The 21,642-nt window shown below is 34.2% G+C and overlaps 1 protein-coding gene across 2 annotated transcripts in view; it reads right to left on the bottom strand.

Moving 5' to 3' along the window:
* Positions 1 to 21,642, bottom strand: part of FRMD6 (FERM domain containing 6) — a 456,357-nt gene that overhangs the window by 164,728 nt on the left and 269,987 nt on the right. Inside the window, exon 1 of one of the 2 annotated variants that reach the window (XM_053697623.1) lies at positions 10,914 to 11,102. The exons of the other annotated variant lie outside the window; for it this stretch is intronic. The gene's annotated coding sequence lies outside the window, so the exon portion shown is untranslated. Of the gene's footprint in view, positions 1 to 10,913; positions 11,103 to 21,642 lie in introns of those variants that run through there. 2 annotated transcript variants of the gene reach the window in all.

The following is a 21,642-nucleotide window of genomic DNA, read 5'->3' on the forward strand; positions in this document are numbered from 1 at the left end:
CACATTTGGCTGTGAAATGGTGGGATGAAATATACCAAAATGGGCCTAGATCAATAATTTGGGATGTCTTCTAAAAAAATATATACACATGTCAAGGGATATTCAGGGATTCTTGAAAGATATCAGTGTTCCAATGTAACTATCGCTAATTTTGAAAAAAAAAAATGTGGTTTGGAAATAGCAACGTGCTACTTGTATTTATTGCCCTATAACTTGAAAAAAAGCAAAGAACATGTAAACATTGGGTATTTCTAAACTCAGGACAAAATTTAGAAACTATTTAGCATGGGTGTTTTTTTGGTGGTTGTAGATATATAACAGATTTTGGGGGTCAAAGTTAGAAAAAGTGTGTTTTTCCTCCTCATATTTTATATAAAAAAAAATTATAGTAAATTATAAGATATGATGAAAATAATGGTATCTTTAGAAAGTCCATTTAATGGCGAAAATAACGGTATATAATATTTATTTATTTATAAAATATTTTACCAAGATGGATACATTGAGATTTCTCTCGTTTTCAAGTATGTCCTGGGTCCACAAAACATTGCATTGATACAGTAGGGTACAATAAAATAAAAAAAAACAATAATAATACACAATATATGCAAAACGTTTACATAGAACAGGTAGCAAATATATAATCAACCATGACAGGTGCATTCTGTTTTGAGATATGTAGAGAGGGATCTCTTAAAGGATATTAGGCTTGGGGAAGGTTTGAAAGTGTGCGGGAGGTCATTCCATAACTGTGGCGCTCTGTAGGAAAAGGAGGATCGAGCTGCTTTATTTTTGTATTGAGGCAAGCTAAATAATGTGTTTGTACTGGATCGGAGGTTATAGGAGGTGGGAAAAGCCGGGGAGAGCATTCTGCTCAGGTAGGGTGGGAGCTTCCCAGAAAGGCTCTTAAACACAAGGCAGGAAAGATGGAGGGTGCATCTGGATTCCAGCGACAGCCAGTTTAGTTCTTTTAGCATTTCACAATGGTGGGTCCTGTAGTTACATTGTAGCACAAAGCGGCAGAGTGAGTTATACAATGTATTAAGTTTATTAAGGTGAGTTTGCGTTGCAGGTGCATATACTACGTCCCCATAATCCATAATAGGCATCAGCATTTGCTGTACAATCTTTTCCTTTACTGTAGGGCTGAGGCAAGATTTGTTTCTGTACAGGGCACCTAATTTTGGATAAAGTTTTGATGCAAGTTTTTCTATGTGAGGGCCAAAAGATAGATTAGGGTCTAAGAACATACCCAAGTATTTGAAAGAGTGGACTGCAGTTTAGGAAGAGTTTGCTTTTTGAGATCCACTTTTCTACCTCTGTGAATTGGTCTTGGAGCACTGCTTCAAGCTGCAGCAGATCAGATTTGTTTGCATAGATTACTGTGTCGTCTGCGTACATTTGTACAGTTGAAGATTTGCAAACATTAGGCAGATCATTTATAAATAATGTGAATAGTAGGGGGCCGAGAATGGAACCTTGGGGAACACCACACGTGAATGGGAGAGGGAGGGAGTCACTGTTAGAAACGGAGACATATTGTGATCCATCCGATACATATGATCTAAACCAGGTTAACGGATGATCAGCAATACCAGAGCTTTTTTAGTTTGAGCAGTAGTATGTCGTGGTCCACTGTGTCAAAAGCCTTTGCGAAATCAAGGAAAATAGCTCCAGATAGGTCTCCTTGTTCAATGCCAGTTTGGATGTCGTTGCAAACTTTTAGGAGGGCAGTTGTAAAACCTGATTGATCAGGGGTCAGATAGTTAGAAAGTTGGTAATACTCGCATAATTGCGTATGGACGCATTTTTCTAAGATTTTTGATAATACTGGGAGCAATGATATAGGGCGATAGTTAGAAACCAAGGTTAACTCCCCACTTTTATGAATAATATGTGTGGGTACAGTAAATGAGTAAGAGGAAAATTACAGCTAAACACAAACACAGAAATGTAAAAATAGCCCTGGTCCCAAACGGACAGAAAATAGAAAAATGCTGTGGTCATTAAGGGGTTAAAAGTGTTTTCAATTAAAAAGAGCTTCTTTTATCAGGTAAGTTGTTACAGAAGGCAGCACAGACTCAATTTTAGGTTAGATATTGCACTACTTTAAAAAAAAAAAAAAAAGGATTCTTACAAAGTGAATACATTGTGCATTAAAGGAACATTCTAATCAATAAAAAGAATTATCTTCTTCCATTGGAGTGACCCACACATATGCAACCCTGGCATGGGAACTCAGGTGGGCAACATTTATTTGAAGAAACATATATAATGAAGCAGACAACGCTATTTCTTTATTATAATGTCCTTTTAAAAGCACAACTTTAACTACTGTGAGTTAAAGTGAATGTAAATTTAGATGATGAAGTGCCCGGTTTTTAAAAATCAGATTAAAAACAGGGGCACTTTTACTTGTGTTGTGAAAATACTTACCGTGTCATCTTGACAGCCGCTGCATCTCTTCCTCCGCCAGTCGCAAAGCCTCTTCCCGGGTCTAAAATGAGAAATCCGGCTTCCTCCAATCATGGCGTTGAATCAGACACTGATTCCCGGGGGGGGGGGGGGGGGTAGTCGTGATTGGAGGTTCACCGTTCCGTCATTTCCGACGTATAAAGGAGGCTTGCGACGACTGGGGGAATTGCTGGAGCGGCTGTCAAGATTAAAAGGTAAGTATTTTCACAACACGAGTGAAATGTAAATTTTGGATTTTTTTTAAAAAATGGGCACTTTATCATCTAAATTTACATTCACTTTAAAAGGGACACTGAACCCAAATTTTTTCTTTCGTGATTCAGATAGAGCATCACATTTTAAGCAACTTTCTTCTTTCTCTTGGTATCTTTATTTGAAATGCAAGAATGTAAGTTTAGATTCCGGCCCATTTTTGGTGAACAACCTGGGTTGTCCTTGCTGATTGGTGGATAAATTCATCCACCAATAAAAAAGAGCTGTCTAGAGTTCTGAATAAAATAAAAAGCTTAGATGCCTTCTTTTTCAAATAAAGATAGCAAGAGAACGAAGAATAATTGGTAATAGGAGTAAATTAGAGAGTTGCATGCTATATCTAAATCACGAAAGAAAAAAAATTGGGTTCAGTGTCCCTTTAAGTCTTACATATTTAGAGAAAATTATTAAAATATAGCTAACACACTACATTTTGAAGCATCTTCTATAAGCATCACATTGTGTACATAGCAGATACTGCTAATTTACTTTTAATTGTAATCTTATATCAAAAGGAAAGTCAAAATTAATTAACTTGCATAATAAGTACATCATCATTTTAAGACACTTAAATTCACTTATTTTTACAAATTTATATTGCTATTTTGGTATTCTTTTATTGATAAGAATATGCACAGATCCTATACTACCGAGAGCTAGCTGATGATTGGTGGGTACACACATTTGTCTCTTGTTATTGGCGCACTAGATGTGTTTAGCTAACTCACAGTATTGCATTGCAGCTCTGTAGTTGACTTTGCAGGGGTTTCTGTATGTATCTGCAGGGGTTACACACTCAGCTATATACAACCATTAGTGCAATAATAAAATGCTCTTATTCCCCAAGACAAAAAATATTTTCAACATGTTTAAATTCTTCTCATTCAAATACAATGTTTATTTAAAGTTGTGGCAAATGTAATCAATGTCATGCTTGTTTTTTTTTACATCTATATAAAACTTGTATAATAAAACCACATTTTCTTGTTTTTTTTTTTTTTTAAATGTACAATTTGAATTTTAATAAACTAAACTTTATTCCTATTGTCTTCTTTTGCTTCAAGATCCCCTAACTTTTTGTCCTTCTGTAGTGTAGTGACAGACGGTCCCACCTGCTCTCTACAAAAACAGTAATGCAGGCTCCCGATACTGGCAATGAAACGCATGCGCATATGCTCGTCAGTTGTAATGTTTAAACAAAAGTTCCAGAACTAAATCTTTTAAATAAAGTTACTTTTTAAGCTTTGTGGGAGCGCTGCAGTCTTTCCTTACTCTGTAACTTAGGGGGTAAATCTCTGCTGTGAGTGACGTTACCAGGGATTTTACCTAGGGTAGCTAATGCGTATGTGCAACACATGCACGTGCATCTGTCAGTTTAAGGAATATGAGTGCATCAACAGCTTTGCAACCACTTTCTGTTTTTTTCTTGCAGAGCCATACGGTACGCAAAATGATTGGCTAATTCAGGAAAACATAAGAGGTGCTATTTTAAAAAAGGAACATTGTACACTATAATTTTATTTGCATAAATGTTTTGTAGATTATCCTTTTATATAGCCCATCTGGGAATGTTAAAAAAAAAAAAAAAAAAAAAAAAAAAAAAAGCAAAAACTATACATTTGTACAAAACCATTGTGCTGAATTTCAGACTTCTGACAAAGCCCCCACAGTTTTAGATGTATACTGATGTATACAGACTTCTATTTGTCACTGTTTGAATAATGGGTCTTTTCTAATGCAGGGGAGGGGCGAAAGTCTGCTCTAATCCCCTTTCAGTGGGTGTCCCAGCCTAACCTCACCAACAGTGCTAAATTGGGAGCTTCTAAGTACATTTTTAAAAGGTTTTATACCATTATCTGTGCATATTCTTCCTTATACTAGTGTCTATTACATGCAGTTATATGAGCAATGGTGTATAGTGTCCCTTTAAAAGTTGGTAATGTTAATGATTAACTTTACTTTTGAGCAATAAAAGTAAAAGTTTATGAATTAAAGTAAAAATGTACGCCAATTCCAGTTATTTTTATATTGGGCAGATTTACCATTACTTTAAGTTCGGTAGTACACAGTTTTTAAATATTTTATCTGCTGAGATGTACAATTTATTACATTTATATTATTTAAAAAAAAAAAAAAAAAAAAAAAAAAAAAAAAAGGGGAAGAAAGAACTGCTCTTGTACATAAAAAAAAAAAAAAAAAAAACACACACACTTTTGTTTTTATGCTGTGAAGGCTTTTCCTGATCACTAAAACATGTGGGCTTTGTCATTAACATGCCAGTGGAGCAATTGATCCTTGAGGATGATCCACTAAACCCAAACATACATTACAGGTTAGCTTCCAGCATCCCCCACAGAGCACTTTTGTAGCTGGGTTGATGCATTATAATACTTTGCAATATTATAACATTTTCAGCTATTTATAAATGTTGTTTAGGCTATCCAAAGCACAAATCAATTGCATAATTTGACATATATTGAATTTTTTCTTTCATGATTCAGATAGAGCATTTAATTTGAAATAACTTTCCAATGTATTTCTTTTATCTAATTTGTTTAATTCGCTTTGTATCCTTTATTGAAATGTATAACTAGGTAGGCTCAGAAGCTGATGATTGGTGGCTGCACATATATGCCTTTTCCGATAGCTCCCAGTAGTGCATGACTGCTCCTTCAACAAAGGATACCAAGAGAATGAAGAAAATTAGATAATAGAAGCAAAATTAGAAAGTTGTTTAAAATGTTATGCTCTATTCGAATCATGAACGAAAAACTTTGGGTTTCATGTCCCTTTAATGATGTGTGTGCAACAATCATTGAAGAGAGAAAAAAAATATTAGCTAATTGTAGCTCAATATTGGATTCAATTTTAGTTGGGTGGTCAGTAAAATCAGCCAAGTGGTGTGCCCATAAAATAGGTCCTGGGGAAAACAAACATGTTTAGCTACTGCTATTTTATATGCATGATACAGATTTTCAAGGTCTCTGCAAAAAAAATAATAATTTAAATCTGAGATAGATATAGATAGATATATCTTATATATCTATCTATATGTTATATATTGCAATTCTTTTTTGGGGATATGTGTATTCCGTGATTGTGATGCTTGGAAAAATTTGACAAAGGTGTTGAAATAACACAGAAACGTTATGACTGCTATTGGATGTCTTTTTAAGATGAATTAAAGTTTTGCATTTTGTGCTAAAAAGACCAGTGAGTGCCCTTTCTTCAACGAGGACTGTTCACATTACTAAGAAGTGCACCCTGGCGGCTGTGGTATGTTGCAAGACTTTGCTTATCTCTTTTGGAAAGAGATAGATAGATAGATAGATAGATAGATAGATAGATAGATAGATAGATAGATAGATAGATAGATGATAGATAATTTTATTTTTTTCCCCAAGTTCATTTTTGACCAGTGACAATAATATAAATAATCCCCAAAAGTTTCTTATGATCTTGTTGAAAAGAAACCATATGAGTTTGTAAGATTACAACAATATCCCAGATGTACATACATATGAAAACATTCTGTCTGGATTTAAACCACTTAAGCACCAGTGCCCAAAAGGAAATGACTAACATTCTTATGCAAGGAAATAGTATTCCCAGTGTTTTCTGTGTTTAGTAATTTTACAGACTTTACCCTGTGGCAAGACTAAGCAATTCATGCAATGAGAAATACAATAATTTAAAAATGTTCCTCTAAATATTAAAAGAAAACAGGAAATAGGACTTTTAAACCCATTTTTAAACTGGCATTCATTTTGTTGACTCTGTGAGGATACTTGCAGATATCTTAAACACCAGCTTGAGTATTAAATTCAAAATTAAAACTAAACAATATACAAAAATATAATCTTAAAATAGTGTACTGGAAAGGAAATTAATATTGATAATGATAAATTATGGAAATGTTACATGGCTTTAATATATAATAACACCACAATTACATTTAATAACTTTCTTTACTAGTATTAACAGCATTTGCCTTAAAAAATATTGTATTATTTCAGTCAGTTTAAAGGGACAGGAAACCCCAACAATCAGCAGCTAGCTTCCACTAGTGTAGGATGTGTGTGTATTCTTTTTCAAGAAGGGATACCAAGAGCTCAAAGCCTGTTTGAAAATAGAAGTGAATTTAAAAGTTTCTTAAAATGACATGCTCTATCTGAAAAAATAATTAGAAGCATATTTGCATTATACTTCCATTAGCAACAATGCGTCTAATAAAGTACTGTTTTTCAGTGGCATACGCATATATGCTGTGAGGGCCTGTGCACCAGTATTAAAACACTACACCTTCTCAGAGCGTCAACAGTGGCTTATATGACACAAATTATGTCTTCACAGGCACAATACACACCAACACCAGCTCCCTCAGCTTGAATACTAGTGCACGAGTAACAGCATATGTGCATATGCCACTAAAAAAGTGTGATAAATTTTAGGAGCAGAATTTCTGATAATGGAATTATATTGTAAAAATTATTCTATTTAAAATTGTTATGCACATTTCAATTCTGACCTATCATTTAACCTACTGTTTGCCAAAAAGAGTGTAATGCATCTGAAATAACCATTTTTCATGCCACCCTTTCAAATGCATAACTGATAGGATAAAAATACATGTTTATGCACAATACATAGTTCTATTAAAGGACCAGTAAATACAGTAGATTTGCATAATCAACAAATGCATGATAACAAGACAATGCAATATCACTTGGTCTGATCTTCAAATAAGTAGTAGATTTTTTTCTAACAAATTTTAAATTTATATATATTTCCACTGGTCCTGCATCATGTGACAGCCATCAGCCAATTACAAATGCATATACATATATTCTGTGAATTCTTGCACATGCTCAGTAGAAGCTGGTGACTTAAAAAGTGTAAATATAAAAGACTTTGCACATTTTCTTTTTATGGAAGTAAATTGGAAAGTTGTTTAAAATGACATGCTGTATCTGAATCATGAAAGTTTAATTTGACCTGAGTGTCCCTTTAAGCACAAGACCAATAAATAAGTAAAACCAGGGAAAATAATCCCTAACCTCTCAGATGTTTTTGTTTAGTTTTTTTACCTTTGTCATAACAGTGAGTAATTTGGGCTCATGCATTAAAACAAAATTCTGTACAATTATGCTAGAAATTACTTAGTGTAGAAAATCAATATATTCTATAAAAACAGAAACATTCCTTTAGCAAAATAGAATGAACACCTAAATTATTGTGTCCCAAAACTATAATCTTTGCCTCCGGTTTGAACATCACCCCACATAATTACCTTTAAAGAAAAATAAAAGTCTGCAAGTCTTGTTTCCAAGAACCAGTTTTTTTCTATTTAGTTATTCATTTATAACCTATGGCTGAATCATTCCTAATAAATACATACCCCACCCCTTGTTACACAGCATCAGGTTACTTAGGTTAGTGCAGGATGCTAAGTATTAGTAGTTTTTTTTTGTGCTATGGGAAAGGAATAAAACCCAAAGCTGTTTTATTTAATAGAAACAAGAGATATTTTATGGCAGATAAAAACCCGAAATCTAATGTCCTTCTGAAGTAAGAGAGTAATTATTTCTCAAAATAATGTTATGCCAGAGATTCCTTAACCCTTTCGTGACAGGGTTAAAGTGTCTACATCGGAACACCTGTTCCGATGTAGACAAATTGAAACTACGCGATCGTGCATACGATCGCGAGATTTCAATTATTGGATCGCATCTGGGGGGCGTCCCTACAACCCTAGGAACGCCCTCCAGACCGCGATCAAGTCCTTGAAGCGCAGAAGGCTTCAGGACAGCCGTTTGATATGACGTTCTATTCCGTCATAACGGCTTTAAAGCCCAGTGTAAATATGACGGAATAGAACGGCATAACGGCGTTAAAAGGTTAAAGGTACACACAAGTAGAAAAAAAATGCTATGTTAGAGCATTTTATTATTGAATTGCACTGTACTTGCATATAACTATGTGTTTAACCACTGCAAAAAGGGGATGTACACCTCCTGAGCAGCAATGTACTAAAGGGACCTAGCTGAACACATTTGGTGGGCTAATTACAAGAGGGGTATAAGAGTGATCACCAATCACCAGCTAGCTCCCATAAGTGTATTGCTGCTGCTGAGCCTACCTAGGTATGCTTTTCAACAAATTATACTAATAGACTGAAGAAAATGTAATATGAGTAAATTAAAAAAAAAGTCAGTTAAAATTGCAAGCTCTAACTGAATGATAAAAGGTTTAGTCAAGTCCCTTTAAAAATGTCATGGTATATTCCAGCCATTTAGAAAACATTATCAAATGATTTAACTAATAATTTATGGGGACTTTTGTAGAAAAACAATTTTTTAAAAGAAATAAATGATATACCATTTTATTCTTAAAAAACTGTTACTGGAAGTCATTTCCATCAACCATCCTATCTGTAAGGAGATACATTGCAAATTACTCCTGTACCTGCTTACCTCCTACTGGACAGAAAAAAAACCTCTTCTGGTAGTGTTTTTTTTAATTTATTTATTATTATTTGAAGGCAAACTAATGTTGGACTCTGTATTTGTATCCCTCTCTAATAAAATTAACAGGACAAATCTCAACTACAGGATATTAAATGAGATTTGTAGGATAAAATGCATTCCCCAAATAAAAGGTTTTCATTGGGAACTGGGAAGTAAAGTAGCCTCCAGTCACAAGCTCTGCCAATATCAATAATAAAATAGCCAAAATATTCTGAGGTCTCTGCATGCTACTAAAGGAAAAAAACACAACAGCAAGTAAACATCTAAACACTATTCTACATCTTTATGTCTGCCTACCTCTTTGTTGATATTCTGCATATTACAACTACAAATCAACACTAGGTAGGATATAATTACCACCAGTAGGAAAACAAACAAGTCCAGCCTTGATATAACGAAACAGTCATAATGTAGTCAAAACCACTGGATTTTAGACATTACATAAAAACAACTCATACGATTTCCTAGCAATCTTACATATTAAAGGGACACTGAACCCAATTTTTTTCTTTTGTAATTCAGAAAGAGCATGCAATTTTAAGCAACTTTCTAATTTACTCCTATTATCATTTTTTCTTCGTTCTCTTGCTATCATTATTTGAAAAAGAAGGCATCTAAGCTTTTTTTTGGTTTCAGTACTCTGGACAGCACTTTTTTATTGGTGGATGAATTTATCCACCAATCAGCAAGGACAACCCAGGTTGTTCACCAAAAATGGGCCGGCATCTAAACTTACATTCTTGCATTTCAAATAAAGATACCAAAAGAATGAAGAAAATATGATAATAGGAGTAAATTAGAAAGTTGCTTAAAATTTCATGCTCAATCTGAATCACGAAAGAAAAATTTTGGGTACAGTGTCCCTTTAAGGTTGGTGTCTGCTTGTTACAATATGGGTTTTCTATCATCAGGTCCTTTTTTTATTCTTTAATTAAATTTAAATGACAGATCTGATTGAGGTTTTGCATCCATCTGCATGGTATTTATTATAAGCAGTAACATATATTGCTGCCAAATGCCAGTGCTCAGACACTGTAGAATACCATCAGTGAGAATAACTCATAACTTATTATACCACAAGCTTAGACAGCAACCATCTAGGAAGCATTCTGTGTTTGTTATATTCACTTTTTTCAACATGTCAAAGGAAGAATACCTGTGTAATGTCTTAGCATATATTTGTATTTTTATTGTAAGCTGTTTGCACACAGAATACATTTCAGTTGCAGCAAGCTACAGGCAAGTGAAGCTGACAATCTGATTTCTAAAATACAGAGAGGTGCAAGGACTATAGATAACATCAGAAATCACACTGTTTATTAATGCATGGACCTCTTCCACTAAAAACAATTTTAAGAATCAGCTCCCGGCATAACACAGGAAATGTGAGACAGATGGTGGTGTGACTGTACCGCTGCTGCATTCACAGACTTAGCTACTTTCTGGATGTTTTACAACTATCCCAGAAATATCTAAAAAAAATTTGCATCAATTTAAAATGAATGTTTTCTATATTTGTAATTCCTTCCCATAAAAGTAAAGAATTTTAATGGCATGTCTTGCAACAAGGCTATTTATGGCTTCACAATCTTTACTACACAAAGTACTGTAGACTACTGTGAAGTCACTAGAATATCCATGCGAGAGATGTTCACTTACTTTAAACCTGGGAAGCAGCAGACGAGTCCGCATATCCAGAGTGAAATTATGTATATCCTTGCAAACACAAATCCAGTATAATTACAGTGAAAATTCCCCAAAGTTTTAGTCCCAGTATGACAAGCCCCGTCTGCTTCTCAAATCTGTCAGCCGTCCTTGCCTTTAGCAGAATGAGCACTTCCCCAGTCACTGATGAATACTGGATTACTCCCTCCCTTCCCATATCCCTCCCCCTGCCCTCCCTCTCTCAACAGGCTCAGCTCTGGAATGAAAAGCATGGCACTTTTTTCTCTATATGCTTTATTGAAAACAAACTGTGCGAACAGCAGTCCTAATATATCATTTTTGGCAACTCATTAATGTCACACTATTACAGACCAATTCAATGTAACACTACAATTATACACGTACGTTGCTTTATTTGTCAAATAACATACTCATCTAAACATTCAGTAATCTGCTGAATCAGTAAATTGCTCTAAGATACATTATTGTGCTAAAAATAGCATCAATAGATCTGAAAAACACTGAAGCGTTAAAAATAATTCATGAGCAAATTTTATTTTAGTTAGGATAATATTTTACCTCAAAATTCCTTCAGCTCACCAGAGTAGCTTCTATTTTTACTGTCATATAAATACATAGTGAAAAAGTAAAAAAACCTGCCAATCAGCTTCAGTAAAGGACACATTTTACTGTGATCTCTTGGGATATCACCAACATCTCAAAATATTTAAATTGTAAACTTCCTTAAAGTGAATGTCAATTTTCATGATAAAGTGCCCGTTTAAAAAAAAAAAAAAAAAAACTATTACAAACAGGGGCACTTTACATTGCACCGGATCGCCGATAGCCCAGCCTGCTGCTTCCTGCTGTACTAACACAGCAATGTCGAAACCGGCTTCCTCCATGATTGGAGAGAGCCTGGATCTGCGATCCAGTGTTTCAGGAGAAAAAGGTATTTGTAAAATCTGGTGCAATGTGAACTTTCATGAATGAAAGCGCCCCTGTTTTTAATAGTTTTTTTTTTAAAAAAACTGGGCACTTTATCATGAAAGTTGACATTTACTTTAAACTGAGGAGGGAAATAAAGTGACTGTGCCTGCACATGCCAAATGCATGCTCCTTTGGAAGCTTAAATGGCCATAATACCCAAATGTTGAAACACTTGAAAGTGATGCAGCATAGCTGTAAAAAGCTGACTAGAAAATATCACCTGACCATCTCTATGTAAAAAAAAAAAAGATATTTTACCTCAAAAGTTCCTCAGTAGTCACATCCCATTGTAAAGGACTTCTAAGTAGCAAATCAGTATGTCTGTCCCGGGACAGCTAAGGGAGTGAGCTTTCGTGCACACTCATCTTATTTCCCTATTCAGTTTAAGGAAGTTTACTATGAAATCTCATGAGAGTTAAGTGAAATCGCATGAGATCACAGTAAAAGAGTTCATGACCTCAGCACTGCTGATGCTGATTGGCTGCTGTTCATTTCTTCATTTTTTTTATTATTTTTTTACCTGCAGCTAAAGTATAACTTTTTACACAGAACTTACTCTGCTGAGCTGAGGAAATTTTGAGGTAAAATATCCAGACATCCCAACCTGCAAAATCTAATTTCAAATAGAAAGAAAGTGGAGGGGAGCGCCAATAAAGGCTGAAGATAGGGGTTACGGAAATGTGCCCGCAATGCAGGTTAGAACTGGTAGATAAAAAGGTGTTTAAAATTCTGGAATTTATTCACAAAAAAAGTTAAAAATATATTTCAACAAAACTGTTAAAAATATGTCACAATAAGCTCCTCATAAAACATATACAATATTATAAAATCATGGATCCATGTTACAATAATCAAGGTAAAAAAGATTTACAATGATACTTGAAAAATACACTGGTATGAAAGGTTAGCCTGGTGTGCTGACTTAGGTTTATTCAAAGTACATAGTAAATACTCCTGGGGTTGTTAACAGTTAGTTCTTGTCCAAGAAAATGGTGACAAACAATAGTGTCTTGCTTAGTGTCCAATTAAAATATTGTTCGATAAAATAGTAGAAAATGAAGAATGTGATCACTCGATGTAAAAAATGAAAAATAGTGATTTTGAAAAAATTCCACAAAAATATATTCCAAAAAAATAAAAAGTGAAAAAATTAGGAAATTAATGAAATCCTCCAAAAATGTGTGAAAAGCATACAAACAGAAATACATTTTAATACTGATATATAAACTTAACAGTTGGTATATGTTATAGTATTGTTTGTTTTCTTTTACAGGTTTTTTATATACAATTCAATTTGTTTGTTTGTATAGCATCAACACTCAGCCACTATTCCATTGCACTGAAATCACTTTATCACTTTGGATATATTGGATTCACAGACACTCAGCATTCCAAAATGTATTTTTGAGTATTTCTGTTTGTCTGCTTCTCACGCATTTTTGGAGGATTTCATTAATTTCCTAATTTTTTCACTTTTTATTTTTTTGGAATATATTTTTGTGGAATTTTTTGCAAAATCACTATTTTTCACTTTTGAATTTTTCATTTTTTACATCGAGTGATCACATTCTTCATTTTCTACTATTTTATCGAACAATATTTTAATTGGACACTAAGCAAGACACTATTGTTTGTCACCATTTTCTTGGACAAGAACTAACTGTTAACAACCCTAGGAGTATTTACTATGTACTTTGAATAAACCTAAGTCAGCACACCAGGCTAACCTTTCATCACCAGTGTATTTTTCAAGTATCATTGTTAATCTTTTTTACCTTGATTATTGTAACATGGATCCATGATTTTATAATATTGTATATGTTTTATGAGGAGCTTATTGTGACATATTTTTAACAGTTTTGTTGAAATATATTTTTAACTTTTTTGTGAATAAATTCCAGAATTTTAAACACCTTTTTATTTACCAGTTCTAACCTGCATTGCGGGCACATTTCCGTAACCCCTATCCTCAGCCTTTATTGGCGCTCCCCTCCACTTTCTTTCTATTTGTCCTATACGTTGGGTCCACTAGGGTACCCGCCGCGGAGAGCTAGAGGTTTCCCCCTCCCCCTTCCCTCTCTGTTTTTTGCGCAGGATATACATCCCTTCATTAAAATCTCATTTCAGGGAGGTGGCTTCTCCCGCTACTGCGCTGCCACCCCCACTCCCAGTTATATATTGGACACATTAAAACCCTAAATAAGATAGAGACTTATCATTAAAGTAGCTTCCCACTAAATTCACATTAAAAAAGTAGCTTTATTGCACAACGACATACAACAAACCTATTTTCCAGTGATCGTACGCTTGTTGAATGCTTAAATATTTTAGAATACAAAGTTTAATTACGTGCAGTAAATAAGGTAGTATTTGTGTTTTATTTTATTAAAATCAGTGGGGGCTTTTTGGTTACTGATGCATGCTTTGAGGGTTCTATAACGTCCCAGCAACTAAAGGCATTCCTTAAAGAAACACTTTTCCGGATTTCGGTCACATTGGATCATGGTACTTGGAGTTTCAGGGAGATTGCATTCCATTTGCTGGCATCAGGGAGCCGCTATTACAATCAGGGAGACTCCCTGAACTTCAGGGAGAGTTGGGATGTCTGAATATCTTCCTTTTTTGCATAGAGATGCTCAGGTGATATTTTCCTGTCAGCTTTTTACAGTTATACTGCATCAGTTTCAAGTGATTTAGCATACGAGTATTATGTCTCTTTAAATTCCCTTTACAACATAATGTGGCTACTGATGAAATGTTGAGATAAAATAGCTTCCTTTTTACACATATATGCTCAGGGGACATTTTCTAGTAAGCTTTTAATAGATATGCTGCCACCTCTGTTATGTTTTCCTGGATACTTATGAGTTACACATGCTGCAGGGTATACAGGGAGGAACATGAATAGTGCTGTCCAAGGGAGCAATTTATATTCCCCTCTGCACACCCTGCAGCATGTGTAACTCATAAGTGTCCAGGGAAACATGGGTGAGGTGGCAACCCTAGCTGCATCACTTTCAAGTGACTCAATATTTTGGTACCATATCCCTTTAAATAAGACAACTGTAAGCTTTTACAGGGTTGCATATTTTGGAAAAAAATCTAGTTTTTGGATTCTTTGAGATATTTAATTTTTTGTCATTAAAAATAAATAAATTGACATATGACTAAAGATTTCCTACTTTGGAATTCAGAGGCTGCACCAGCTGATGCATTTATAAACCATAATTCAAAATTGCCAAGAGGTGGTAGAAATGATTTCCCTTGGGCATACCATGAATTATGTATTCCCATAAAGGGGTAGTAAAGTCTTAAATTATGGTCATGCATTTAATATACCCAAGGTTTTTGGTTTTAAATAGGCTGACCATATTGCCGCTTTAAGAAGGAACACATATGAAAAATACATATGTGAGGGTTCTTATACAAAACCATTTCTTTAAACAGCCCTGAAAACAGCCCTGACATATGTATTTTTCATATGTGTCCCTTTTTAAAGCGGCAATATGGTCAGCCTAGTTTTAAATGATAAAATATTTTGCATTGCGATTGAGTATCCTGTACCATATAATTTTAGTTTTTTTATGTTCCAAAAAATATATAAAATTTGCAATGTCCCTACTGCTGTCTCCTAAACAGTGATTGTTTACTGATATCAATGCACAATATACAAATGTCTAGCTTTCCAAATACTTAGGAAACATGCAAATATATATAGCTGCAGCTGCATAGATTACTTATATTGTCTGTTGGGTCAAAGACCCAAAAAAGGATACATTTAGAAAAAGAAAGCACTCATAGTCCCACAAAAATAATAATAACATACTCATCTATAGTTGGTGTATGTGTTATTGGTGTGTATCACTTTGATTACTTAGCAGGGCAACTTATGAGGCTAGGCATACTTGAGCAATTATTCTCAGCTGTGGGTGTCACACAGCATAAAGGTTAAGAATATACTCAACAGCTTATAGCATCTTTCTTTGATCAAAAATCTCATAAAATGTTAAAGTTTTGATGGCAGGGGCAATATATATATATATATACACACACACACACATACATATATACACACATACATACACTGTATTGCACTTTTGTAAGGAATACAATACATTAATGTGGTGCCATAGTCATTAAAAAATAAAATACTGCATTTGATATTTTTGCTATGCCAAAGGTATAAGGGTGTCAATTAAAAGAGAAAAAAAAAAGGTTGGAAACAACTGCCCACATAATAATTTGCAAAGCACATGTGACTGATACTGACCTTGTAGTTTTTAGTAATTGTTTTTATGGCTAATCACATATGGATATACACTCTTCACAGTAGGTTACTCATTTGAAGCACTAAGCGTATGACAATAGGTAGAGAATTCTAATGTGCCCAAAGGCAGACACATATGTTGCCTAATATCTGTGGTGCACTGATGCACATATTGCCTAATATCTGTGGTACACATGTAGCTCAGATACACAATTGTATTTTTTGTCCAGGTGCATTACCAGTTACCACTAGCATGTAATCTCACAGTAACATTTTCTGTTTAAAGGGACATTCTAGTGTAGAAATAAAGGGCCCTTTGTAGTTAGGTAACTTTATTTTAAAGCACATTTCTTCTTACTAAACAAATGAGAAGCAGGAATGCACGTGTGCTCTAGTCACTAGATATTTCTGTATCTGGTGCAAAATGGGGTGTTCCAGGGGTGTAATTTTGACTATGTATTAAAGGGACATTAAAACACAAAATAAATTCCAGATAGAAAGATGTATTCAAAGCAAAGAAAAAATATGCAGATGAATTTAAAAAAATGATACTAGTTGTTTAAATATTTTAAAAATAAGTGCAATGGTTTACACTACTTTGGGACATAGGTTTCCTTTTCTGCTGAGGACATATACATATTACATATAATTAAAGATTTTATAAGTGAAACACATAGTTAAAAGACAAACCAATTAGAGTGGTTTATTTGTATGCTAGAATTTACATTTAAAAGGATATTACAAAATTTATCATCAATCATTTTGCATTGAAATTGGTAATATAGGTGCATTTCTAATAAAATATTGTAAATCCTTTATATATATATATATATAATATTTTAAAAATGTATAAGGCACCAATACATTCCTACTAATGTAAACATTATCTGATATGTGCGCGCACCTATTCAGGTGGAAGCCAGTGAGGTGGTAGAGCGTGAAAAGCAGGTACCCCTTATCTGTAGCTGGTGCCTCACAGATTAGCAGGGTAGCTTTCACCTTGTACATTTTAATAAAGCTAAATAAAAATAATTATATTAGCAAATGCTTATACTAATTTATAACCCCCAAAGACCCGTATGGGCCCCTATTTCACATGTGGCTACCCATGAGGACAATTTAGTAAGGTGATCAAAGTAACAGCAGTGGTCACTTGGCCATTTTCACTACTTTTGACCAAAATCTAATAACATTTTTACAGCTGTCTCATATGCCATGAATTATAAATGTGATTATAGCAGCTTGTGAATCTGCTGGGCCTGCTAAAAATACAATATATAATTTATGTAGGTTACTCAATAAAATTTGACTTACAATAGGGTTTAAATCTTGGTAGCAAAAAAGCTCAAAATTGGCTCAGCACTGGGGTGAAAAAAGACTTAGCAGCAAAAAGGTTAAAGGGACAGTCTAGTCAACATTAAACTTTCATGATTCAGATAGGACATGCAATTGTAAACAATTTTCCAAATTTCTTTTATCAACACATTTGCTTTGTTCTAATTTCTAAGCCCTTGAAGGCTTCCTTTTATCTCAGTGCATTTTGACAGTTTTTCACAGCTAGACAGCGCTAGTTCATGTGTGCCATACAGATAACATTGTGCTCACTCCCGTGGAGTTATTTTACAGTCAGCAGTGATTGGCTAAAATGCAAGTCTGTCAAAATAACTGAAATAAGGTAACAGTCTGCAGAGGCTTAAAGGGACACTGAACCCAATTTTTTTCTTTTGTGATTCAGATAGACCATGCAATTTTAAGCAACTTTCTAATTTACTCCTATTAGCAAATGTTCTTCATTCTCTTGGTATCTTTATTTGAAAAGCAAGAATGTCGGCCCATTTTGTTGAACAACCTGGGTTGTTCTTGCTGATTGGTGGATAAATTCATCCACCAATATACAAGTGCTGTCCAAGGTTCTGGGCTTTCTTTTTCAAATAAAGATGGCAAAAGAACAAAGAAAAATTGCTAATAGGAGTAAATTAGAAAGTTGCTTAAAATTTCAAGGTTTATCTGAATCACAAAAGAAAAAAAAATGGGTTCAGTGTCCCTTTAAATACAAGGCAATCATGCAAAACTGGGGTATGGGCAAAAAAGAGATGATCTATCTTTTTAAACAATAAACATTTTCAATTAGACTGTCCCTTTAAGAATTTTGTATTTGAGTTCTATAGTTCAGTTTACCTTGTTACCTATTATCATTCAGAAGTAGAATTAATTTGCAAACATTGCTCTGCTATTGAATAGGCTCATAATAAGGATAACCTATTGCATACAGGTGTACCGATTCTGATAGAATGAACAACCTGAAGTTATTTGTTAAAAGGAAGGGAAGAGAGCGGTTGAATATATGATAATTTGTATGATCTCTAAACTATTGATATCTTTTCATAAAAAGAGATTCTGATATGTTTTTAGTTTGTCTGATGTCATGATAGGGAATTTGTCTCATGCTTTTATAGGTATGTAAATATAATGGTTGTAGTGTATTGGGGTATGCTGTGTGTAATCAAGCATGAAACACAGTTGGAACTTATGAAGCAAAGCATTTTTAAGCTACAACTTAAATAGTAAGCATTGAGAACGGCAAATTCTGGCAGAAGGATTGTAATTATTCTTTGTTATGGAAGAATAAAATACCCCGACTGTTAGCTGCAATTCTCAGACAAACACGAGATTCTGTGCATGTAAATAAGGCCCTTTATGCTGTGCGCAGAACAAATCCCACATCATGAAACAAAGCTGAAATACTTATAACTTCACCTTTGTATTTTCAACAATAAATGGACCATATACAAAAACAGCAATTTAGGTACTAAACCCACCCACTAGAACTGTACAATAGAGATGGGCGAATGTCTTGCAACATTTGTAAAATGACATTAAATTTAACGCATTATTTGTTTTAAATTTCAAATGTTTGTACACCATTTATTTAATGTAATAGTATTTCTAATTCTATCTTTAAAGGGACATGAGACACCTTTTTCCCCTTAGAAATACAAATATATCCTTCAGCACTCTTTTTTTTTTTTCTTTCATGATCATACATTTTTAAACAAATTTCCAATTTACTTCTATTTTGCTTCATTCTCTTGATATCCTTTGTTGAAAGGCATAGCTAAATAGGCTCAGTAGCTGCTGATTGGTGGCTGCAAATAGATGTCTCGTGTGATTGGTCACCCAGGTGTATTGCTATTTCTTTACCAAAAGATATTTAAAGAATGAAGCAAATTAGATAATAGAAATGGGAAAAGTTGTTTAATATTGTATTTTCTATATGAATCATGAAATAAATAAAATTGGGTTTTATTTGCCTTTAAATGTAGCTTTCGAATGATACATTATTCAAAATAGAAACATTTGAATTGATATATTTGTAATAGTTTTTATAATGCTCACTTTAAATCTAATATTCAAATTATGCAATATTTGAAATAGAAACAAACAAAAAAAATTGTATCTATTATTTATCAGTTTACTAAATTCCCTACCAAATGAACAATTCAACTTCTGAATAGAATGTGTTAGATTGAATGTTACATTTGAAATGTCAATTGTGGATATTAAATAAAACTATTAACATTTGGGGGGAAAAAGTAACATTGGAAGACCGGAAATAACATTTGATCACTGAATTTTAATGGATTTTCCTTTTTTTTATCAACATGCGATTGCCCCAAATGTTTGTTCACAGTACTATTTGTTCTATCAAGCGAATTACACTTTCAGCAGATTCATCTATCCCTACTGTACTAGTGAAGGTTTGTAGCCCACAAGGATGAACCTGTTGTATGCTAGCTACAGACTAAATTCCCAAATCATTTGAAATCAAAGTGGGGCCGTTTGCAAAGAGACAATGTTGTGATTAGCTGATGTTTTAGTGAGGGATTCTGGGTAACAGAGAATGGATACAGAGCTGTTAAGTCACACTATGATACATTGTATGATACAGTTTGATACACGATTTGAGGTCAATTCTTCAGATGACACTATAGATCTGCCACATCAATACATTGAAAAAACCTGCTTTATAATCACCTACGCTCTGAAGTCTTTAACTTTAAGTACAGCATAAATAGCACTTGAGGTGGTTCTGCAACATTAAAAACCAACCAAATGTTTTTGAAAGATTGAAATAACCTTACAGAAATAATAGTTTATATTAAAAAATGTAGAATATTTTCTAAAAAGGTTTTTCAAAAAATAGATTATCTTTATGAAGAGCAAAATAAATGTTTTACTATCTAATGATACTTAAAAAAAACAAAACATATTTGTATTTACCCAGTAAGAATTCAACACTTGATTGATTTTAAAAGTGTTCAAGGTTCGCTAAACTCAACATTTTTCTCTCATGATTCAGATAGAGCATGTCATTTTAAACAACTTTCTAATTTACTTATATTATCAGATTTTCTTCATACTCTTGGTGTCTTTTGCAAAAAAAGCTCAGAAGCGTGTACGTTTCTGGATCAATATATGGCAGTTTTGTTAGACTGTTATCCATTTGCAAGAACACTAGATGGCAGCACTATTTCCTACCATTTAGTCCTCAAGAAACCTAAATAGGTATCTCTTCAACAAAGAATAACATGGGAACAAAGCAAAATGAGAATAGAAGTAGTGATGTCGCAAACATAAAAATTTGGGTTCGCGAACGGCGGACGCAAACTTCCACAACTGTTCGCGAACCGGGCGAACCGCCATAGACTTCAATAGGCAGGCGACTCTTTCTGGCCACAATAGTGATGGAAAAGTTGTTTCAAGGGGACTAACACCTGGACTGTGGCATGCCGGAGGGGGATCCATGGCAAAACTCCCATGGAAAATTACATAGTTGATGCAGAGTCTGTTTTTAATCCATAAAGGGCATAAATCACCTAACATTCCTAAATTGTTTGGAACAACGTGCTTTAAAACATCAGGTATGATGTTGTATCGATCATGTAGTGTAAGGGTTACGCCCGCTTCACAGTGACAGACCAAACTCCCCGTTTAAAGGGACAGTCTACACCAGAATTTTTATTGTTTTAAAAGATAGATAATCCCTTTATTACCCATTTCCCAGTTTTGCATAACTAACACATTTATAATAATATACTTTTAACCTCTGTGATTATCTTGTATCTAAGCCTCTGTAAATCTACACTACTGTTACACCAGATATGAGTTGCATTGGGGTGACACTGTGCACTGGAAGGCAGGCACTGAAATGCACACGTGTGAAGGAAACTGACTGCTATTATTTAACACAGTCAAAAAAGTTTTTGTTTTTTTTTAATCTACACTACTGTTACACCAGATATGAGTGGTGGCACTGGGCAAGTGGGCACAGTATACGCTGTGAGCCTGACACACACGCTGGCAGGCAGGCAACTGCAATTAGATTACACAGAAAAAAAAAAAAAAAAGCAGACTGATGTTCTAGCCCTAAAAAGGGCTTTTTGGGGTGCTGTCCTTACAGCAGAG

The sequence above is a fragment of the Bombina bombina genome, chromosome 1, assembly GCF_027579735.1.
Source record: "Bombina bombina isolate aBomBom1 chromosome 1, aBomBom1.pri, whole genome shotgun sequence".
Classification (NCBI taxonomy): domain Eukaryota; kingdom Metazoa; phylum Chordata; class Amphibia; order Anura; family Bombinatoridae; genus Bombina; species Bombina bombina.